This window comes from Pinus tabuliformis, chromosome 3_1, assembly GCF_031772625.1.
Source record: "Pinus tabuliformis cultivar Carrire ecotype Pingquan chromosome 3_1, CPIR1, whole genome shotgun sequence".
Taxonomy (NCBI): Eukaryota; Viridiplantae; Streptophyta; class Pinopsida; order Pinales; family Pinaceae; genus Pinus; species Pinus tabuliformis.
The window spans coordinates 654200377-654207550 of NC_142301.1; the positions used below are offsets into that span (position 1 = coordinate 654200377).

Here is a 7174-nt window from a genome sequence, read left to right on the forward strand (position 1 = left end):
TCCTTGAACGTGTGGACTATAAATAAGCCAATACATACATCAATTATAAACATCTAGTTGTTGAACATAGTGACAATGTTTTTTCACATCACAAAAATACCTAAATAGGTAAACAACAACAAGTAATTACAAAATTTACAAAGCAACTTTACAATAAGTCTACCCAAGCTTTGCCTCTCCTAGGCTTATGGGTTCTCTTCTTGCATCATATTTTCCTTGAAGGTTGCTTTGGATTATTGCAAGTCCTCTTTGCCACCTCTTTCTGCCCTTGCATTATGTTGCACAATCTCTTTATCCTTCTTTGAATGAAGCTCTGGATGTAACTTCCAACATAATGTAGTGGCATGCCCATGCATCTTCCAATGAGTACAGAAGAAATTTCTCTTGTTTGCTGACATAGAATTTCTCTCATGCGAAGGAGAGTCATTATGCTTGATGCCTATAATTTGATTCATTATTTTAACCATTATCATATGTTTCTCATATACATCCATGCAAGGGTCAAATGCATCACAAAAAGTACAAGGGTACTCATTCCACAAGTATTCCAAACTACCATGCATTGGAAAACACCCATGAGAGTTATACCTGTCTCTAGGGCTGCAACTTTGACAGAGTGGAGTGGATGATTCCATGCAAGGTCCATTCAAGCATTCATCTTGCTTGGGAGATGAATGAACATTGTCACAAGGTGGTGACATCTCATCCTTAGATGGCCGATGTGCCTCAGGTCGTTTAGAGCATTCTCCAAACTCCCTTCGACCATATCCCAATCCCTGATACTTCGGTCTCTCCTCCACCATAATTGGATTGGTAATACCTTGGCAATTTTTATCGAGGCCTCCACCTTCATAACCCATCCTGGAAATCAACTTCATACCTCTGCCTTTGGTATGTTGCTCAAATGCTGCAAAAGAAGTGCTATGCACATAAACGGAACGAATGGTACTTGAAATGCTAATTACCTCCTTAAACTTATCATTCATGTTTTTGGCTTCTGATGACGACGACAATGATATTTCATATGAATATAGCCACCCACTCTTACCCACTAGCATATGGTGTGTTTCTTGAAGATGTTTTCAAAATGCACATGCATCATCTTCGAAATATGGTCCAAAACCACTATTTGAACCATGACCACATACTGGCTTCATTGTAGAGGTTTATCTGGATGGTACAAGAGTAGAACTTTCAGCAACTTGTTCTTCAAACACATGCTGAAACTGAAGTCACACGCGTCTCTTCTCCTCTTCAACCATCTTTAGCATCGTTCTCAACTCTATGTTCTCCATACGAAGAGCCAAATTCTACTCCTCTAGCTCTTTTGAGAGTCTTTTGTCTGCCCATTCTTGCAACTTTGTCAACTGGTGCTCTGATACCAAAATGATCTAAAGTTGGAGTAGGTGTCTTCTTCCTCTTTTCTAAAATCAAATAAAAACAAAAATAGGATTGTGTTGACGCTTTGCAAGATAAAATGGGTCTTGAAACAAACAGGTTTTTTCAATGTCTCTTCAAGTCATGAATTAGTCTTCACATGCAACTTAACATAAGAAACATAACAACACATAACTCTTGCAGGCATAATGAAGAGATAACAGATTATTTGTTGATGGAGTTCACCCTTTCTGGGCTACATCTATGGGCCTGGTAACATAGCTAGACCACTCATATATTCAATAGAAAAATGGAGTACATAAATAGTTAGCTGATGGTAAACATGTGGCTATTACCCCTACAAGGTAATTTTCTCATGAAAATAACTCTCACAAACAACAACAACACAAAGAATCTCCTACAAAGATGTCATACTGCAACTGAAATGAGCTAAAATGAGCATGTGGGCACTTCAATTCCACATTGAAGCACATAACAAAACTTCCCCCGACATAACATAATGAGAAAAGTGAACCTAAGATAAACACTGCAAGTTACAACTGTTGTAGTAGACTTTTGAAGGTGAGAATACCCCTACAAGGCCTTCTCCATGCCCAAACACCTTACAGAAATCGCATTTGAGTTACATGATTAATTGTTTGATAGTTGACAAGTTGAGTAAAGTGAAAAGCCAAGGTGTAGGTGCGTGACCTTATTTAAGATATCCATGAGCTTTGTTGACGAAGACCATCTTCAAAGAGGCACTCCATGGAAATGGGAGTTATTAGTAAAAGGGCCATGAACAAGGTGACAACGAAAGATAAAAGCACGAGAGCAAAGGTGAAAACAGTACATCAGAGGGAAAAGATAGAAGTGAGGAAAAAGCCTTTTTTTTGGTGTGTATATTTGTGAGGAAGGAAATGGAAATCTAACCCGAATGGCAAAATTTTGCGACAATATTGAGTTATGTTATTTATTGTGCACGATTACGATTACCATTATTATTGGGTGAAGGTTCCAAACCTTCATATGAGAGAGAGGCACTGGTTGGACAGAAGCGCGCGCATTTGGGTTAGAGATGGTGGGATTTTTACAACGGTTAGTTCCACACGATTTTCAAAATTTGCGACACATGAATAGGAATAATTAAGTTTGTAAGATGTGTGGCCAAAACACACTTGTGAATCTGAGAAGTAGTGGTGGCATCAATATGAATTGCAAAATTCGTATGGTCGTGTTGTTTCTGGTGATAGGAATTGGAATTGTTGGGATAATTTATGCTTGGCATTTCATGTGGTTCCATGGTCTAGTGGTGAGGACATTGGACTCTGAATCCAGTAACCCGAGTTCAAATCTCGGTGGAACCTCGTTGCTCTGTTTCACAACCAATGGTTGTGTTTTTCTTTTTCTTTTTTTTAATGCGGTGCGAAATAAGATTTGAGCACTTTGTGTTTGTTTTTCTTTTAATGCGGTGCGGTGCGGTGCGGTGGGATGATGAAATAAAATAAGTCCATACTTCTCCTTTTTGGTAGATTGAGGCAACCTATTATTAGAGTAGAGTGAGTGATGGATGTGGCTCTGGGTTTCACAGAAACGTCCATGCACAAAGCGATCACAGCTCCGTTGTAGTCTAGCTGGTTAGGATACTCGGCTCTCACCCGAGAGACCCGGGTTCGAGTCCCGGCAACGGAATTTTAATTTTATTTTACATTGCGGGTTTTAAAAATGTTAATGTTTTTGTTTTTGTATGAGGGAGGACAGAGCTGGAATGGGATTGTTCTTTTTTCATCGCGGCAACGGGGTTTCAAAACTGTTTTTGTATGTATGAGGGAGGACACAGCTGGAATCGGATTTTACTTTTTCCATTGTAACATCGCGGAGCGGAGATCTTCTGGGATTTAAATGTATGTATGTATTTGTATTGGAATCCAATCTAATACAAATCTAAAAATAGGTCAAGGACCTGACGATGCGTCTGCCGGGAGTCGAACCCGGGTCTATTGCTTGGAAGGCAATTATCCTAACCGTTGGACTACAAACGCTTTGCGGCAAACACCTGCGCCTGCTCACCTTCCGCACAAGGAAGGAAGGAAGCTCTAACCGTAACCGTTGGACCGCAAACGCTCTCGCTGTAACAATTATGGTAACCGTCTTGCAAACCACAAAATGTAAATGTGAGAGCGCATAGTTGATGATAATACTAAATTCCCACTGAGATTCAAACCCCAAATCTCACGCAAACCAATGAATGAATATTATTCGACACAAACATCATCGGCTTCTTGTTATTGGTAACACGTACATACAGAAAGACGGAAGGGAAGGCGTGGAACGTCGCAATATATTCCCACATGCGTAACGCGAAATACATTTAGACATTGGATAATGAAGTAGAGTGCAGTCTCTAGTGTCTCTTCGGAGACATCCGATAAAATTGGAACGATACAGAGAAGATTAGCATGGCCCCTGCGCAAGGATGACACGCACAAATCGAGAAATGGTCCAAATTTTTTTATTGATTAATTAATCACAGCTTCTTTTTATTTTTATTATCCTCGTTTATTTATTAATTTAATTAATCACAGCTTCTTTTTATTTTTATTATCCTCGTTTATTTATTAATTAATCACAGCTTCTTTTTCTTTTTATTTTTATTTTTATTATCCTCGTTTATTTATTAATTAATCACAGCACTTTTTTATTATCCTCTTCTATTTATTAATTAATCACAGCTTTTTTTATTATCCTCTTCTATTTATTAATTAATCACAGCCTTTTTTATTATCGTCTTTTATTTATTAATTAATCACTCCTAGTACCCTTGCTAGAATAGGGGTTTTCTTGCTAGTACCCTCGATAATAATGATTTTTTGATACTCAAAGTGCACCTAGGATGCATGTATGAGCCTCCAACTCATGGTTATGGTCAAAGTTGGCAACAATTTCCAAGAAATGATCTTTGAAGGTGATTTATGTGCGAATGAAGGTGAATCTTAAAGGATATAGAACATGGGTTTCTTGGTAGGATGCCCCAAATTGAGTAAGGTGAGGGCCATTTGACAAAATAAGGCATGATTTGAGATTAATGGTTGGTTATTTAATTAAGGTTTTCCTAGATTTCATGTTGTGCCCATATTTAAAAAAAACAGGCAAATACAAATTATGCTCATATTCGCAGAATAGGCAAAATAAAATTGGCTTATGGTTAGAAATTAGGTTGTAATTTATTCTCAAAGATACCTAATTGATTCATATTCTTTCAGATTGAGTAAATGGTATTTTGTAATTTCTTCCCAATTCCAAGATTGGGGAAATGAATTCAACATGCTCTTTTAGTCCAAAGAATTGAGCTCTATTATTCTGTAATTAGAGGTATGATATTTAATATATGAGGTTGGTTGATTTCCAAAGACATTTCTCATTGGTTGTGACTTGATCTAATTTTCCTCCAAGCACGTTTCACAGGTCGGGAAGGAAACCTCGACCCAAGTAACATCCCATTGTTTTGTATTTTTTTACTTAAATTAGTTTCCAATTTTGATTTGGGTTTTATATTGTAGCATTTAGATCATCTTATTGTAGCACTTGATTTTATCTTTGTAGCTATACAGTTAGGTAAATTGTAGCATTTTATTTTTCCTTTCTTTTTCATATATTTACCCATTTATTTATAGTCTTCATGTTGGTTTGATATGTTGTCTCTTGCATTTTCTTTTGTGCTACTATAATTTAATGCAATTCAGAGTTATTATAGTCATATTTTGATAAATGAATAATCACTTTCTACATGTACAAGAAAAATCAAGGTGAAAAATTGTACTTCAAATCCCTTTGGGAGGTTAGCTGTAAAGAAATGCAGTAGTCTTTAACGCGACTTTTTGAAAGCCTTTCCGGCGATTTTTTCCGGTGAAAATCCGGCAGTAATTTATTGGAATCCAAGTTTGATAGCTAATTTCTGCACAATGAAACCGTCCCAGGGGTTTTTCAGGGTGCTGAATCCGAATATGCAGTTAAAAAACCATTTTAACTGCAACAAATCATGATTTCATCTCAATTTCTTCCGCCGGATTCCGTCACCGGAATCTCAAAAAGTCGCATTATAGACAACTCCTAAAGAAATTAGCAATCAATTTTATTACGGCCTTTATACTTTTCCTAAACGATACCTTATTTCACATTTCAGTGATATGTTTCAGTTGATTGTGAACAATATCTATAATTATCTAATGCTCAAATCTAACCTCGTTTTTATAGCAAGAACACTTAAGCTGTTAAGTCAAAGACTACTTCCTATGCCTCATAAGGAGGTCTAGAACAAAGAACTAGTCACTGACTTTTGAATCTAGTTTGTTCATCAAAGATTTAATTTCCTTTGGACACAAATGGTTTATAAATTCACTAAATGGCATAGAACACAAGATCATACTATAGTCATATTCGTGCATATATAAGCAATCTAGACATGATATTTAGAGCAATTGAATTCTGGTCACACTTACTATCAGTTATGTGAAGAAAATGAGATCGTCTTAGGTTTCCTTCATGAATCAGTTTCTTCATATTTGATTATATTACAGAATGATTCCTTTTCTTTACAACTAGAATGATTCATGAGCTTTGATCCCACACATACTGTGCATGCATCTTGCAAGCTTACAAGCCCCGGGTTGGCATTTAAATGTAATGGAATTTATCTCATATAAATCACCTAACAATGATGATGATAACAATGATAAAAATCAATGACTAATAACGAAAGTGAAGAATGTGATCACAATGATGAAAAATACTCATTGTTGTTGTTTTTCTCATGGTTATTGATCATTTTTTTCATTGTTATCAACATTATTGATTTTATTGTGAGTGCTCTAAATTGATGCTATCATCATTATTAATCAACCCCCTTTTGACCCTATAAACTCTGCTCTTATTGAAATATTATAATCTTTTCCATGCCATTAATGGGAAAAATTGCACCTAAAGCGATACAAGGTAACTTGTTAACTATTTATTATTATTTCCAATGTTTTAATGATTTAAAGGGATTAATTAATATTATTTAGCACTAATGGCGATTTTAATCCAAGCCTTGTAACCCACACAACATTCAATAATCCCCATCCATGGTTGATATGGTTGTGGACCTCCAAAGTAAGAAACAAAACATGGGTTTTCTTTCTGGCACCTTTAGGAAGCTCTTGTGTTCATTGGATCAACTCCAAGATTATTGAAGGAAAAATTAGTCACTAGTAAACATCACAGTCAACAAACCTCAATATGGACCATTTAAATAAGGTAATTGGTCCTATGCAATAGTTCACACAAATTCACATGCCTCCAATGATTTGCAGTTTGTGTAATTTGGGTTAAATTCTAAAATTGCATGGGAATCCACTAAGTTTACCCGACATGATTTATTTTTATATGTATTCATAATTGCTATGCCAAACACAGGGTATTCATGGAATACACCTGCTTGTTACATTCGCCATGTAAAAACTATATAACTCGACCCTTGCATATTGTAAAGATCCATCAGTCAAATGAGTAACTATAGTATAATGTTCTAAATATATATTTCGATTGATCTAATCGCTAGGAACTTTTGTATTTTCTTATGTATTTTTTAGATAGATTAATAAAACTCCATTGTTGGTTTTTTTTCGAGAGGTGATTTTGGTTAAATCCTGCGTGTGATTTAGTTCCCTCTCAAGAAATGTGATGTTGGTTGAGAAGGGCCCAATAATTCAACCATGTTGCCCCTGTTTCATTAACTTTGTAGTGTAGCTTGGATTGT

The 7174-nt window shown here is 36.1% G+C and overlaps 4 non-coding genes across 4 annotated transcripts; 3 read left to right on the forward strand and 1 right to left on the reverse strand.

Moving 5' to 3' along the window:
• The first annotated feature begins 2672 nt into the window (after positions 1–2672).
• TRNAQ-CUG (transfer RNA glutamine (anticodon CUG)) lies at positions 2673–2744 on the forward strand. The gene has a single exon. It is a non-coding gene; the product is annotated as a tRNA-Gln (tRNA).
• Positions 2745–2996: 252 nt separating this feature from the next.
• Positions 2997–3069, forward strand: TRNAE-CUC (transfer RNA glutamic acid (anticodon CUC)). The gene has a single exon. It is a non-coding gene; the product is annotated as a tRNA-Glu (tRNA).
• Positions 3070–3347: 278 nt separating this feature from the next.
• On the reverse strand, positions 3348–3419 carry TRNAG-UCC (transfer RNA glycine (anticodon UCC)). Its single transcript has one exon. It is a non-coding gene; the product is annotated as a tRNA-Gly (tRNA).
• Positions 3420–3786: 367 nt separating this feature from the next.
• On the forward strand, positions 3787–3889 carry LOC149188761 (U6 spliceosomal RNA). The gene has a single exon (XR_016256604.1). It is a non-coding gene; the product is annotated as a U6 spliceosomal RNA (small nuclear RNA).
• The last annotated feature ends 3285 nt before the right edge of the window (positions 3890–7174 follow it).